Raw genomic sequence first — 16,453 nt, forward strand, 5'->3', positions numbered from 1 at the left:
TAATATGAAAGATGAGTTTCCTACTTTTGTCCAAAATCTTCAAAGATGTTAACTCAGTGGCTGGTTGGTAGCCCAAAGAATAACTGCATTCAGTTAGGAAGAACCCAATGGGGGTGGGGGGGGCATGGAGTCAGACAGCAGTTTCCAGGGCACTGGCATGAATTGAGTTCATTTAGATGTTGTGGAACATTGCAGTTGGTGAGACCAAAGGTAAAAGCAAGCAGGAAGATGGCTAATAATGAAGGCTATAAACAAGAAGCTATGGAGTATTCTGGAATTCCTAAAAAAGTGACTAATTGTATCACAGGTTATTTTAGAGGGTGTGTGCAATGGCACAACAATGAGCCAACTGCCTTGTGAGGGCAGAAGGACAGCAAGCCAGGATGGGAGAAATTAGGAGTCGAGTACTGAAAGGACAAAAAGAGCAAGCGAAGAGAAGGGAGGAAAGAAGGTGGTGTGGTAAATACTTAACAAGTAGAGCTCACAGATGTTGGTGATACACTGATAAGGCATGGAGAGAGGGAGAGAGTCCAGACACAAGCATCTGATTCATTGTCTGGGCACATATACTGTGGGGAATATTAGAGTCAAGCTGAAGTCTTTTGATGGTACCTTTAAGTATTTGAGGCTTAGCAAAAATGAGGTACTGTTGTTATTGCTTATCTTTTTCACGATAGAAAATGTGTATGTCTTAGTCTCTCACCTTCAGCCATGGAACCCTTGGGAGAAACCTAGAATCAGGACATTCCTGGACAAATGTATAGGGTATTGTCTGAGCACTGGCAGTCAAAGGAGTATTAGAAATCTGAATCATGTTATTTAAGAGACAAAGAAGCTGAGATATAGAGAGATAAAGAATCAATGATCATAGCTAAGTAGTCAGTATATTCATAATTTTCTTCTAAGTGTTTAGGTTGTACCTAGAGTATGTAATAGTTTATATTATGTTCTTAGAAAAATGTAAGTGTTCTATTCTTGTTATCTCCAGTGAAGAAGACAGATTTAAAAATAACTTAAACTCTTCTGGGAGTGGGAGCTGCTTGGACGGGTTGATCAGTAAACTGCTTGCTTTGCAAATACAAAGACATACCATTGAACACATCACCCACCTAAAACTTCCACATACCATGCTACACACTTGTCATCCTACCACTTGGGGGGCTGAGGAAGGAAGATCCTTGGGGCTCTCTGGCCAGCCAGATTTGCTTAATTGGCAAATTCCAGGCTAGGGAGAATGCTGCCTCAAAAGGAGGTGTGTAGTATTACTGAGGATTACAATCAAGATTATCCTCTGGCCTATGTTTTTGTATACACACACTCAGATGAAGACACACACATGCATGTACACACACACATACACACACACATACAAAGAGTGGGATAATTGGTAAAATTCACTTTAAAAATGTAATTACTAAAGGGATGTACTTTAGTCTTAAAAATACAAATAAATTGAAATAAAAGTATGTAAGAAGGTGTTACATACAAAACAATCAAAAGAAAGATAATGTTTGCCACATAAGACTACACAGACAGACTTTAAGACCAAAACCGTAATTTGAAGTGCAGAAAGACATTTTATAATAATAAAATTAAAAAATTATTAAAAGTAAACAATTGTAAAAACAAAACCATGACATTATTAGACAAGTAGTAATCCAGTCATAATAGTCCAGTGCCTTCTTTAAAAAGTGAGCAAAGCAACTAAACATATAATTAACACAGTATGGATGCGTTGCACTCATATGCACTTAAAACACTCAGATTGGACTCTTAACCCCCAAGAATCAAAAGCCCAAATCAATCCTTATGATGATGGTGTTTTATCACAGCAATAGTATAGTAACTAAGATATCAGGAGGAGGTGAGCAGAAGATAAAAGCTTTAATGAGACCCTGCCTCCCAGTAGATCACAGTTGAAACAGGTAAATAGTGACAGAGCCAAGATACTGTATGGCAAGGCTAAGGTTAAGGTAAAACCACACCATGGTGTATACATAAGCTAAGTGCACAGAGATTGAGAACGCCTAGAATAAGTGATATTTGAGCCATTGTGAAGAAGATGAGGGGTCCTTAGTTCAGTACCAGGGTCTGCCCAGTTAAAATCTTTTGTATCATTTGTTTACAGTGTATGGAGATGGAGCTTCATGTTAAGCTGAGCAAGTGAGAAGGGACAAGGATGAAGCTTTTTTCTAAGCTGAAGAAAGGACGGGAAATTGAAAAAGATGCACCATCATTTGAGGAAGAAGCCATCACTTATCCTCACTCTACAGCGGAGGCCTAGGACACTCATGGTAACTAATGGGCCTACACTAATTCACTTAGCTGTGGGTTCTTGAGTTCACACATAGCAAATGCTACTGGCTATCATGGTACCAAGCTCAACAGTGACAAGACCAAATATTTTCAAAAATTGTCTCCCAAGTTTGGCCTTGGCAATTCCTAGAAATAATTGAAACACCGTAACTGAGCACCATAGCATTGGAGGGAGCATATCTTTCTTGAAAAGGGTATTCCCCAGTTACTCAAAGACACAAATTCCCAGCATCACTTGCCCTAGATGTGGTGGTGAACCCTGCAACCCCACAGAAGATCTCAATCTGCTCCAACTCATGGCAGAAAGTGGTAGGGCAAGAATAAAGACATTTGCAAAAGAGACAAAGCATGAGGGGCAGCCTTGATCTGAAGCAACTGCTCTGGGTAACCCAGTCTCTCCACACTTTCCTTGAAGAACGACATTAATGCTTTTGATAGACCAAATCATAACTCCTGACAAAACAACTCAGAGGAAAGAAACAAATAAAATAGAGGCAAAGGCTCAACATTCAGTTAAACCAAAAACCCTCGATTAGTGCAAAGAAAAACTGGAAAAGAAGGTGTAGTTTGGAGCCAAACAGAAACAGGAAGAAACAGAGGAAGAACACCACCCATACCCAGGATACAATTCTCAACAAGAAGTGAGACAGCCACAGAACCACTTACTGTTGCAGGTCACAGAACCAAAGCAGAGCATGAGCTGCTTGCAGAAAAGCCTCCTGCCTTTGATGAAGAGATAGTTTGTAAGCAAAACAAGAATGAGCACAAGACAAACTACAAGTTGAAGAAATCACATAGAGCTTTAATGGCAGGCAATGTGCCTCTAGGGGACAATAAAATTTTCAAAGAAGACAATTTAATAATAACTAAAAGAAGATGAGCCTGTCACCCCTGTCTCTCAACACTACACAGTCCGCAGCGATCCCGGGAAATCTAGTGCAGCCAGGGCAACAGGAAGGATAGCTACCCAAATAACCACCACAGCTGGGAATCCCCAGAAACCCAGAGGGCAGGGGACTCCTCCCTATGTACGAAAGTCATTTCTTTTTTCAGTCTGCACCTGTGCAGGGACAAATCAGCCTGTCTCATTGCACAGTCTACAGGGCTCCCAGGAGATGTGCTACAGCCAGGGCATCAGTCTGCAGGGCTCTCAGAAGATCTGCTGCAGCCAAGGTAATAGTTTGCAAGTCTTCCAGGAGATTGGCTGTAGCTATGGCCACAGATCCCCCAGGAAATCTGGGACAACACAGGGGTGGAGAGGACACAGGAGGCAGGCTACTCACAGAGTCACCATGCTGGCTGACACCAGAGATAACCAGATGGCCAGAGGCAAGAGCAAAATCATAAGCAACAAAAACCAATAAGATACTTTGACACCATGAGAACCAAGCTCTTCCACTACAGCAAGCCATGAATACACCAATTCACCTAATGAGCATGATGCTGACCTAAAATATCATCTCATGAAGATAATAAAGATCTTAAAGGAAGATATAAATAACTCACTAAAAGAAATACAGGAAACACTGTTAAACAGGTAGAAGCCCTAAAAGAGGAAACAAATAAATCCTTCAAATAAATACAGGAAAACACAAACGTTAAAAAAAAAAATTGAACAAAGCAATTCAAGACCTAATAATGGAAGTAGAAACAATAAAGAAATCACAAATAGAGGGAACCCTGGTAATGGATAACCTAGGAAAGAGTTCAGGAGGTACAGATGTAAGCATCACCAACAGAATGCAAAAGGTAGAAGAAAGAATTTCAGGTACAGAAGATACCAAGGGCTTTTTATGCTTTATGTTGTCTTTGACCTTTGTGTCAGTATCTTCAAAGACAACATAAAGCATAAAAAACCCTTGGCCCAAAACATCCAGGAAATTCAGGACACAATGAAAAGACCAAACCTTCAAGGAGAGTCTTCAAGGCCTGACACCATTATAGAAGCTATGGTGTTCTTACAGACAGGAACCTAGCATGGCTGCCCTCTGAGAGGCCCAACAAGCAGCTGAAAGAGTCAGTTGGAGATACATACATGCAACCAATGAAGAGAAGCTGGGGACCCCTGTGGTTGAATTAGAAAAAAAGTTGGAAGCAGCTAAGGAGGAGGGCAACCTCATAGGAAGACCAGCAGTCTCAAGTAACCAGGACCCCTGAGTTCTCTCAGACACTGAGACACCAACCAGGCAGCATACACCAGCTGATATGAGGCCCCCAACACATATACAACAGAGGACTATCAGGTTTGACCTCAGTGAGAGAAGAAGCACCTAACCCTCTAGAGACTTGAGGCCTCAGGGAATCAGGAGGTCTGCTGGGATGGGGCTAGTGGGGTGGGGACATTCTCATGAAAACTGGCGAGAAGGTATGGGTTGTGGAACTATTGGAGGGTGGATCAGGAGGGAGATCACACCTGGACTGATAAAAAAAAAAAAGATTAAAGAATAAAAAGTAAAACACAAAAAGAAAGAAAAAAAAAAAACAAACCTAAGAATAATAGGAATAGAAGAGAGCAAAGATTCCCAGCTCACAGGGAAAGAAAACTTCAACAAAATCATACAAAAAAAAAAAAAAAAAAAAAAAACCTTTCCCAACCTAAAGAAAGAAATGATTATGAATGTACTAGAAGCCTGGATTCGTGGATAGTTCAGAAATCCATCCACATAATCCACTATATAAACAAACTCAAAGAAAAATCCCACCTGATTATGTAGTGGGAAATATTTAAAAGGGCAGCATCCCACACTAACTCCAACTACTCTGTGGTCCCGGTGGCCTCACACCTCACAGTTCTCTGACCCAGAGCTCTGAAATCTCTCTACCCAGCTCACTAAGTTCCCACAGGCTGGGCGCTACAATGCCACCCCTTCATTTCCAAATCCCCACTGCCTTTTGGGGTGCACTTCTTGCACACCCACACTTAGCCGCCATACCTTTCTCTCCGAAACACAGTTGAGTCACCACTTAATGGAAAACACAACACAAACTTAGTTCAGAATCAACCAGGAACTCAATCACTGAGCTTCACCACTAGCATCTTAATTCTATAAGCTATACTAAATAACTCCTCTGGTCTGGTGGCGAATCCTGGCATATCTGCATATAAGCTGGAGGCCTCTTGTTATCTACATTTTGTCCTACAAACTCTCCCTGTCCTAAAGCAAAACTCTTTCTCCTGCCTCCCCTCTTCCTCTCTCTGATCCGGAAGTCAGCCTACTCCTTGCCCAGTGATTGGTCCCCTGAAATTTTTATTCATAAGGGAAAATTTTTGAGACATGATCATCTCATCACATGCTGAGAAAGCATTTGGCAAAATTTGACACTCTTTCATGGTAGAAGTCTTGGAAAGATTAGGAATTCAAGGCCCATATCTAAACATAGTCAAGCAATATACAGCAAACCGTTAGCCAACATCAAACTAATAGAGAGAAATTGAAGCAATCCTACTAAAATCAGGGACTAGTCAAGGCTGCCCACTCTATCCCTACCTATTCAATACAGTACTCAAAGTCCTAGCCAGAGCAATTAAACAACAAAGGGGGGTCAAAGGGATACAAATTGGAAAGGAAGAAGTCAAAATACCATTATTTGCAGATGACATGATAGTATACTTAAGTGACCCCAAAAAGTCTACCAGAAAACTTCTAAACCTGATAAACAACTTCAGCAAAGTGGCTGGATATAAAATTAATTCAAACAAATTGCCTCCCTCTACTCAAAGGATAAACAGGCTGAGAAAGAAATTAAGGAAACTATACCCTTTACAATAGTCACAAATAATATAAAATTCCTTTGTGTGACTCTGACCAAGCAAGTGAAAGATCTTTATGACAAGAACTTCAAATCTCTGAACAAAGAAATTGAAGATGAACAAAGAAATTGAAGAAATTTTGCATCTCAGAAGATGCAAAAATCTCCCATGATCATGGATTGGCAGGACTGATATAGTAAAAATGGCCATCTTGCTGAAAGCAATCTACAGATTTAATGCAATCCCCATCAAAATGCCAACTCAATTCTTCATAGAGTTAGAAAGAACACTTTGGAAATTTATTTGGAATAACAAAGAAACCAGAATAACCAAAACTATTCTCAACAATAAAAGAATTTCTGAGAAAATCACCATCCCTGACTGATAAAACCATATGGAAATCAATCTGTCAGTTCCTCAGAAAATTGAACATAGTACTACCAGGGGACCCAGCTATACCACTCCTGGGTATAGACCCAAAAGATACTCCAACATATAACAAGGACACATGCTCCACTATTTTAATAGCAGCTTTATTTATAATACCCAAAAGCTGGAAAGCACCCAGATGTCCTTCAACAGAGGAATGGATACAGAAAACGTGGTACATTTACACAATGGAGTATTACTCAGCTATTAAAAAACAATGACTTCATTAAATTCTTAGGCAAATAGATGGGACTAGAAAATATCATCCTGAGTGAGGTAACTCAATTACAAAAGAATACACATGGTATGCACCCACTGATAAGTGGATATTAGCCTAAAAGCCAATACCCAAGATACAATGACCATATGAAGCTCAAGAAGAAGGAAGACCAAAGTGTGGATGCCTCAGTCCTTCTTAGAAGGGGGATCAAAATAGTCCTGGGAGGAAATATGGAGACAAAGTATGGAGCACAGCCTGAAGGAAAGGCCATCTAGAGCCTTCCCACACCAAACTCAGTCACTATTGCAGATGCCAAAAAGTGCTTGCTGACAGAAGCCTGTTATAGCTGTCTCCTGAGAGGCTCTGCCAGAGCCTGACAAATATAGATGTGGATGCTTGCAGCCAACCATTGGACTGAGCATGGACACCCTAATGGAGGAGTAAGAGAAAGGACTAAAGGAGGTGAAGGGGTTTACAACCTCATAGGAAGAACAACAATATCAACAAACCAGACACCCTAGAGCTCCCAGGGACTAAAACACCAACCAAAGAATGCACATGGAGGGATCCATGGCCTCAGTCACACATGTAGCAGAAGATGGCATTGTCTGGCATCAATAGGAAGAGAAGTCTTTGGTCCTGTCAAGGCTTGATGCCCCAGTGTAGGGAATTCCAGGGCAGTGAAGTGGGAGTGGGTGGGTGAGAGGGAGCACCCTCATAGAAGCAGGGGGGGGAGAGAATGGGACAGAAGGTTCCAGAGGAAAACTTGGAAAGATGATAATATTTGAAACATAAATATATAAAACATTCAATAAAAATATAAATATAAAGAAAAGAAAAAAAGTTGAATAGACCATCAAAGAAAATCCTCTCATCACCTAATAATCAAAACACTAAATGCACAAAACAAAGAAAGAATATTAAAATCTGTAATGAAAAAAGACCAAGTAATATATAAAGGCAGAGCTGTCAGATTTACACCAGACTTCTCAAAGGATCTTCTCTAAGCCGGAAGATCCTGAACAGATGTCATGCAGACCCTAAGAAAATACAACTGTTAGTCCAGGCTGCTATACCACGCAAAACTCTCAACCATCATAGATGAAGAAACCAAATAATCCATGAAGTACTAAATTTAAACAATATACAATATCAAGTCCTAGAGAAAATTCTAGAAGGAAAACTTCAACACAAGGAGAATAACTAGACCAAAGACCAAACAAAAAAAAAACTTTGTTATAAGTTTGTCATCTTATAACAAACCCCAAAAGAATGAATCACACACACAATTCCACCTCCAACAACAAAGTGGTTGCAAGCTAGTTCAACCACTCTGGAAATCAATCTGGTGATTCTTCAGAAATAGTTCTACTTGAAGGCCCACCTATACCATTACTGGGCATATACCCCAAAGAAGCTCCAATATATAACAAGGACATGTGTTCCACTATGTTCATAGCAGCCTTATTTATAATAGCCAGAAGTGACAACAACCCAAATGTCCCTCAACAGAAGAATGGATACAGAAAATGTGGTACAGTTACACAACAGAATACTACTCTGCTATTAAAAAGGACAACCTCACAAATTTTGCAAGCAAATGAATGGAACTAGAAAGTATCATCGTGAGTGAGGTAATCCAGACCCCAAAGGATATACATGGTATGTACTCATTGATAAGTGAATGTTAATCCAAAGGCTCGAAATGCCCATACAACTCACAGACCACATGAAGCTTAACAAGAAAGAAGGCCAAACTGTGGATACTTCAATTCCACTTAGAAGGGGGATCAAAATAATCATGGGAGGCAGAGTGAGCAAGGATCCTGAGTGGGAGGGAGAAAATTTTGGGCAGGTTCAGGTATGGTAAGAGACAATAGAGAAGTCCAGAGGGCCAGGTGAATGAATAGAAACATGTAGCAGTTAGAAGTAGAGAATGGGGGGAACCACTAGAAAGTCACAAATGCCAGAGATGTGAGAGGCTCCCAGGACCCAATGGGGATGACATTAGCCAAAATACCCAACAAAGGAGAGATAGAACCTGAAGAAGCCACCCAAGAGACCAGTAGATAGGTATTGCCCCCAGTTGAGGGAAGGGGAACTCATTCATCTCAAATTTTTTAACCCAGAATTGTTACTGTCTAAACAAAATTCAGGAACAGAAAATGGAGCAGATACTGAAGGAAAGGCCATCCAGAAACTGCATCACCTTGGGATCCATCCCATCCACGGACACCAAATCCCAACACTATTGCTGATGGCAAGAACTGTTTGTAGACAGAAGCCCAATACAGCTGTCCTCTGAAAGTCTCTGCTAGGACCTAAGACAAATGTTGACACTCAAAGCCATCCATTTGACTGAGCCCAGGGAGATCAGTGGAAGAGAGAGGGAAGGACTGAAGGAGCTGAATGGGATTTCAACCCCATATGAAGAACAGCAATATAAACTAACTGAACATCTCAGAGGTCCAAGAGACTATAGTATTAGCCAAAGAGTATTCATGGGTGGGTCCATGGCTCCAGCTACACATGTAGCAGAGGATTGCCCTATCTGTTACCAATTGGAGTCCAGGTGCTTGGTCTTGTGGAGGCTTGTTGCCCCAGTGCAGGGGGATGCTTATGGGATGAAGTGGGAGTCAGTGGGTGGGTGGAAGAACACCCTCTTAGAGGCAAAGGGGACGAGGATAGAAAGGGGGTTTGTGAAGTGGAGACCAGAAAAAGGAACAACATTTGGAATGTAAACAAATAAAATAATCAGTAAAAAAGAAAAAAGAGAGAGGAAGAAAGAAAGGAAGAAAGAAAGAAAGAAAGAAAGAAAGAAAGAAAGAAAGAAAGAAAGACAGACAGACAGACAGAAAGAAAGAAAGCAAGCAAGCTAGCCTGAGCCATAGGAAAACTCACTCAAAAGTATGTTTCAACAAAAATTTATGAAAGTATGAAAAACACCATTTCCATCACTGAAATAAAACAAAATTAATTTACTTTAAGCAGCATGCTATTTGTGGTGTATTTGCATGAGTGCTGTGTTTATCTGGATTTAAATATATGGTTATTTAAATCATGATGACCACAAAGGGCAGGAGCTTTGAGACTATCTGAGATGCATCGCTTTTGCTTTGAGAACTGTATAAGATCTATAGGGAGGAATAGGTCAGTAGATGGAAAAAATAATAATAATAACTAAAACGTCTTAATTCTAAATTATGTGTAATAACTCTAAATGTATGTATACTTGTTGATATAATTTCACTATCAAAAGCCCAAATGGATAGAAGTAAATGGTGAAATATCCGACACCACAGTACTGTGAGCAACTTTAACATGCTTCTTTTAATCATTGATTAACCAAGATCAAGAAGCTTGAGACAACGGATGACAGATACCATGAGCTGATCTCTGCAGGATGTATTTCTCTGCAAGTATCAAAGGAACGAAATCATCCAGGGTGTATTAGGAGACATCATCTGGGGCAGAGAACAACAACAAAGTCCTAGAAAATTTCCAAACAGCAGAAAATAAATCAGCATATTTAGAAACAACTTTTCGGAATGTAGGCAATAACAATAGCAATCTGCAAGTATCTTGAAATTAAAAATTTATAACATATTAAAAACTGAGTTGTAGCCAAAACTGTGCCTAGAGGGAAATTTGTATTTTTAATTGAAGATATTAAAGGAGGTAGAAATACTAAAATCCATGATATGATTATAATTTTCAGAAGTTATAATAATAGCAAACTAAACCCCCAAATACATGGGAGGTCAAAATAATTAGGTTATTAATAACTAAATGAGTAGAAAACACAGACTTAGGTGTATTATGTTTTTTACACACACACACACACACACATTTCTCATCTGGGCTGACAATGCTCAAAACAACTCAACATCAGTGATGAGAGCCTTCCTTTCATTTGAAAAAGCATTTCAAATAGCAAACATTTCTTGATTTCCTTTTCTTTCCTTAAAAAAAATTCAAATATCACATTGTATTACTATGATGTGGTAAAACTAACTCCAAAGGAAAAAGAAAACAGTAAATGTGATGGTATGTAACTGAAACTGTGTTCATTCTGATACAAAATCTTTGAGCTTTAAATGGCATTTTGTTCACAAAAGTCAGGAAAAGCAAATATGTATTCAAAATGTGACTAAAAGATAAGATCAGCCTTAGAAAAGGAAGCCCAGGAAACCAAGTGCTATGAAGGAAAAATCTGAAGAAAGTGATAACACAAAATGGTAAATTACCTCCTGAACTAACTTGAAGATATGTGTGTACATAGAAGCTCACCTTTGCACAGGTGCTGCATGTGTTCAATGTTCACAGTAATCTCCAGAGCTCACTAGCAGGTGTGTGTGTGTGTGTGTGTGTGTTTGTATATATACTTGTACGCATATACATACATGAGCAAGTTACAAATGTGTGTGTGCACTGAACATGCATTCTATAAAACTCAATGACACAATGATAGGACAATGAACGACAATGTGAATAAAAATGAAATATCAGATACAAGCTCAAAAGAGCATCTATTTTGTTTTAATTACATCTGAACAAATATATGGATTTGGATGATTTCCTGGAAATGTAAAACACCAATAAACCTGATTCCATCAGGTACCAGAAATCTAGGCAGCTCAAAGGCCACATTATAAATTGAGAATTTGTTCAGGTTATACTAAAGAAGTATTGGATGCGACGCTAGTAGCCATTTACAGGAACAAAGTAACATGGCATCTTCTAGAAGGTACTGCTGCTACGTGACGAGATTAGAGCGTTGTAGTGACTAGCCCCTTCTGCTGCACTACAATAGATGAAGACTGTGTACACATGCGCACGTGTGCCACCTGGTACATGGTGGTCTATGCTGTGGGCATGGGAGAAATGATTCCCTCAGGATGCTTAGGGTGGCTACTCAAGCATGTGGGATGTGAAGAAGCTAAATCGTTACATTTTTATAATGATCACGCCGAATAATTTTTACTGTGCTCTTATTTTAAAATGGAAACTCGACAACATAAATATGTTTAGAAAACATTGAAGTAGTCTTCCCAGACCTATTTTTTTAATCATCTAGTCAGATGCAAACATCAGGGGCAATTTTGAAAAATCAGTCACGGATGTCAAATGTGCTGCTGCCTGAGGCTGAACTGTGTGTGGAGTCTCCTTGTCACTTTGTACATAGCAATAAAAACCTGAGTTTGGTGGCCCTGGTTCTTTTTCTTCCAATGCCCTCTAACCCATGCTTTAATGATAAAAATAATAATAAAATTGGGCCTGGAGTGCAATTTCTGAAGTGAGATTGGTGATTAAGAGCCACAGCTGTTGAGATCTAGCAGAAATTGTCATAGTTTCCAAAGAATTAAATTCCTCCTCTATTAAAAAATGACTAAAAGAATTAATTGTCAATTCAGCAGCTTGCATGACAACGAGAGTTCCTGAACTTTCAATGAACTGTTTCTTTTTAAATGTTCTAATGAAGCTGACTTCCGAAGGCAGTTCTTTAGTAATTACCAAGATCCAAGACTCTCCCAGTGAGCTTTTGGGTCTCATCATTTCCTAGTGACCTTGGACTAAGGACAGATGAAGATGAATAAACACCGGTATAAGAATAGGTGGTGAGGAGCTGGAGAGATGGCTTAGCAGTTAAAAGCACTGACTGCTCTTCCAGAGGTCCTGAGTTGAATTCCCAGCAACTACACTGTGGCTCACAACCATCTGTAATGGGATCTGATGTAGCTGAAGACAGCTACAGTGTACTCATATACATAAAACAAATACATAAAATCTTTTTTTAAAAAAAAATAGGTTGTGAGAAGCCTGGGTGGATGGTTATACCTTTGACTCCAGTATACTGCCTTATATCCTCATTCTGTGGTCCGCCCCTTCATTGGTAAGTCTGAATGACACTGGATGACTTGTTTAGGATAGAGTGTGTGCTGACTGACCGCTGCCAACTGGACACAAAGGAAAGATGCCTGAAAGGAGGAAACATTATTTGAGTAGCTGCTCCCATCAGATTGGCCCGTGGCAGGTCTGTGGGGGTATTTCCTTAATTAATGCTTGGTAGAAGAGGATCCAGAGCACTCTGGGCAGTGCCATGCCTAGCACACATCAGAAAACAAACAGAGCAAGCCAGTAAGCGATGCTACCTCCATGTTTTCTGCTTCAGTTCCCACCTTCAAGTTCTGTCCTTGAGTTCTTGCCCTGATTATCTCAATGGTGGACTGTGTCATGGAACTGTCAGCCAAATAAACTCTTTGCTCCACGAGTTGCTCTTGTTCACGGTGCTTTACCATAGCAGTAAAAACCAACCTGGGCAGGGTGGGAGTGGGGCTGCAGTGGTGTCTGCAGCAGCCAGGGGAGGGTGCTACTGGCAGAGGGCAGCTGCCATGTCTCTCAGCATGGCTGCGGTATTGAGCTTAGTGAACATCATCACTTTTTTTGCTGTAGAAGGGCACTGTGTGCACTAAAAGGTGAGGTACTTCCTACTAACAGAAAATTGCAATGGCTGTTGGCCAGATTGAAAACTTCCTAGCTTACGCTGTGGTCCTAAGGTCCTGGTGACTTCATTGGGTGCTCCTGGAGTACTATTTGGGTCTATTTTAGCTTCTTATCTTCTGAAGGAAAACTCAGCATCTTGGGCATGTTGGGGAGTCTGCTAAGTTATACAGACTCAGTCGTGCTGAATTATCCATTCCCAAAAGTCTGAGCGTGTGACAACTCAGGATGAGTTGGAGGAAAAGCTGACCCATCCAGTGTTTGTGGGATACCTGAGCATTATGCTGCTCATGCTGCTGCTATTGATGGTTTGGATTGCACCAGCCCACAGGCCCACCCCCATCATGGTCTACACCAGCATCTGCTCCTTGCTGGGAAGTTTCACTGTGCCTTCCACCAAGGGAACTGGGCTGGAAGCCTAAAACATTTTTCACAACAGTCCATTGACTCAGAGAGCCCTCTACCTGTGCCAGATGCTCCTGGCTGTCCTTGGCTGCAGCACCATTGTCTAATTTAGGTACATCAACAAAGTCCTGGAGTGCATCTATTCTGTGCTTTGGTCCTACTGGCTTCACCCATCCTCTTCTAGAGTGGAACAATGGAGACGTGGTGGACTTCAGCATGGCCTGTGGATTTACAACTGCATCTGTAGGAACTGTCTTTATACAAGTATTGGAAGAATTAAACTTCAACCCTGAGGAGATGACCAAATCCTTAGGAAAACAAACTAAGATGCAACCAAGGGCCAGGGGCTTGAGGAACAGGTGTTGGAGGGGCTCGGTGGTTCATACTACATCTCAAGTAGCAAAGATTCTTAGTGAGAATTGCCAGTACACTAATAATCTAGAGGACAATAGGGAGTCTAGCTTTGCACCACAGTGGGGTCTAGACCTCTGCAGCACAGTTTCCAATGGTTGTTTGGGTGTAAACTTTCTCTAATGAAAGAAATCCTATTTTCACTTTCATTAACCTAGAAGCTTTCATTAATTACTTGTTTAAATATTTTAATGTGATTTAGCTACGAAATAAGGATGAGGTCTTTCCAGTTTTTGTAAGGGAGCAGATGCTCATAGACACCTTGGAAAAGGAAGTGAAACCTGGTTGTGCACAGTAAACGAGACTCTGTAAATGATTGTTTAACACCCAGACTCTCCTACATGTACCCCAAAACAGTAGTAAGCAGAGAGAGAGATGCGTTAATGACAGTAATACAGAGTTCCATGGATAGGTGACTTTCCAATAGCTCAAATCAATTTTAATGCCTTCATTGTTTGAATTGTTCACTTAATTTAACTATTAATGTGTATATGTGAAATGTTCTTTGTGTACACTGGAAGATATGAGAACTAAAGATACAGAAAAAAATGAAAAGTGACTCAATTGTATATTATTGTCCAATTACAACAACTAATTACTTACAAAAATATTTCATTTACATTTAACCTCTGTTACTTGGATCCATTATGTAAAACACTAGCTTTCTATTTCAGGAGGCATTGTGTCAATTCAGGAGGAACATAAAAGTAAGAGGGTCTGTCATCAGGCTGAATAAAAGACTGAGCTCCAGCAAGGATGTTGTGTCTTTTAACCTCTTCCCTTAGCCAAAGGACTTCCTGTGATGAAGACCAATGCCCATGAGTCTGTAGCTCTGACCCCTGCAGGGCTTTTCTGACTCTATACCTTGGCAGACTTTTTCCTTCTGGAAGTCAGTCTTTCATGAGGTTTGGTCTTCCTTCTGGAAGCCTGTAGTGACTTTCTGAAAGCAAATACTGTGGAAAGCCAGAGAAAGATGCTGGAAGTAGGACTATGTTGCTCACCTAGTCAATCCTAACAGGGCATTCTAGACATCTCTGATTCTGCCATGATGAATTCTCACTACTCAACCTACCTGCCTGGGAGGATGGCATGAGGGTCCAGAATTCCACTCAGGATGCTAGGCTGTTGAGGGGTTGTTCTTAAGCACTATCCCCAAAGGAAAGCATAGATCAGAAATTTGGGGAGACATACAAATAAAAGTTGCTATCAATCAGTTCACCCAGACTTGGAATAGCTTCCTGTATTCTCTGGACTCATAAATGTCACTAAAAGACTGAGTACTATCTTTAGGAAACATCAAATGACCAGATCATGCCATGGCAAAGAGGCTAACAGGGTATATCTGGGTGTTAGAGAGAAGTTTATGTGGCATGGATATATAGTAAGATGATGGCTTTTGAGGAGAAGCTATAGTCTAGGGCCCTAAAGGGGGCTGCACTCTGTATAGGACCTAGTGCATCATGTGTTCTTTATGGTAGGGTGTTCCTTTCTGCATTTAAGTACTAAAATCTTTTAACTGACATCTTCCACTAAGACTTACTCTGTTGGAGCCAAAAGTGACTTTGAGGCATAAACTTGTGTTGGAGTGTAAGATTCTCCTGGGAAAGCCAGGTTCAGCTGGTAGGCACCTACCTTCTTCCCTGGCATCATCTTCTCACCCTGGCACCCTTGCTCCCTCCCTGCAAATACCAAGCTCACAATTGTTGTCTGGAGGGTGTCTCTGAGACCTAGTTTGTTTGGTTTGGTTTGGTTTGGTTTGGTTTGGTTTGATTTGGTTTGGTTTGGTTTTGGTTTTGGTTTGGTTTGGTTTGGTTTGGTTTGGTTTGTTTGTTTGTTTTTATTTTGTTTTGGGGTTTTTTGTCTTGTTTTGCTTTGCTTTGTTTTGGGGTTAATTTTTGCTCCTAGTTGCAGAATGTCACATGTCCTTGCATGACATAAAGGAACTCACTCAGATGATAGAGTTTAAACAGAAGAGTGATTTGTGGTGTTGGAGGTTAGACAGGTACATGATGAGCCCCTAGTGAGTTTGAAGGTAAAGCAGCAGCCAGAGTGTATGCCAGATGATATGTGTGCAAAGTGCTGACTGCTCACAAAGAGGGCTGGGAGTATTCAAGGAGCAGAGTCAGAAATCTGCCTGCTGGTCTAGATTTCCTGTGTACAGCAGTCTTCCCTTAAGCCCAGTAGAGGGCAACATAGGCTAGAGAGAGACTACATAGACCTTGGCCCTGCCTGGACAATGCAGACATGTGGATGCTTAATTAATGCAAATGTGTCTTAATCATCCTCAAATGGGGCTCCTGGTGAGGGTTGCTATGGTCACAGGTCTCTGTCTTCCACATTATCTCCATATGTCCAGGTCTAATTCAGGCAGTGCGTGACTGTGCTGTGAGCCCTGGGTACCCATAGCAGTTACCACAAGC

At 40.7% G+C, this 16,453-nt stretch overlaps 1 protein-coding gene and 1 pseudogene across 1 annotated transcript in view; one reads left to right on the forward strand and one right to left on the reverse strand.

The window, feature by feature from the left end:
• Syndig1 (synapse differentiation inducing 1) overlaps positions 1-16,453 on the reverse strand; it is a 209,269-nt gene that overhangs the window by 11,656 nt on the left and 181,160 nt on the right. The window lies entirely within an intron of this gene.
• Positions 13,224-14,156, forward strand: LOC117703228 (magnesium transporter NIPA1 pseudogene; annotated as a pseudogene).

The sequence above is a fragment of the Arvicanthis niloticus genome, chromosome 2 (assembly GCF_011762505.2).
Source record: "Arvicanthis niloticus isolate mArvNil1 chromosome 2, mArvNil1.pat.X, whole genome shotgun sequence".
Lineage (NCBI taxonomy): Eukaryota > Metazoa > Chordata > Mammalia > Rodentia > Muridae > Arvicanthis > Arvicanthis niloticus.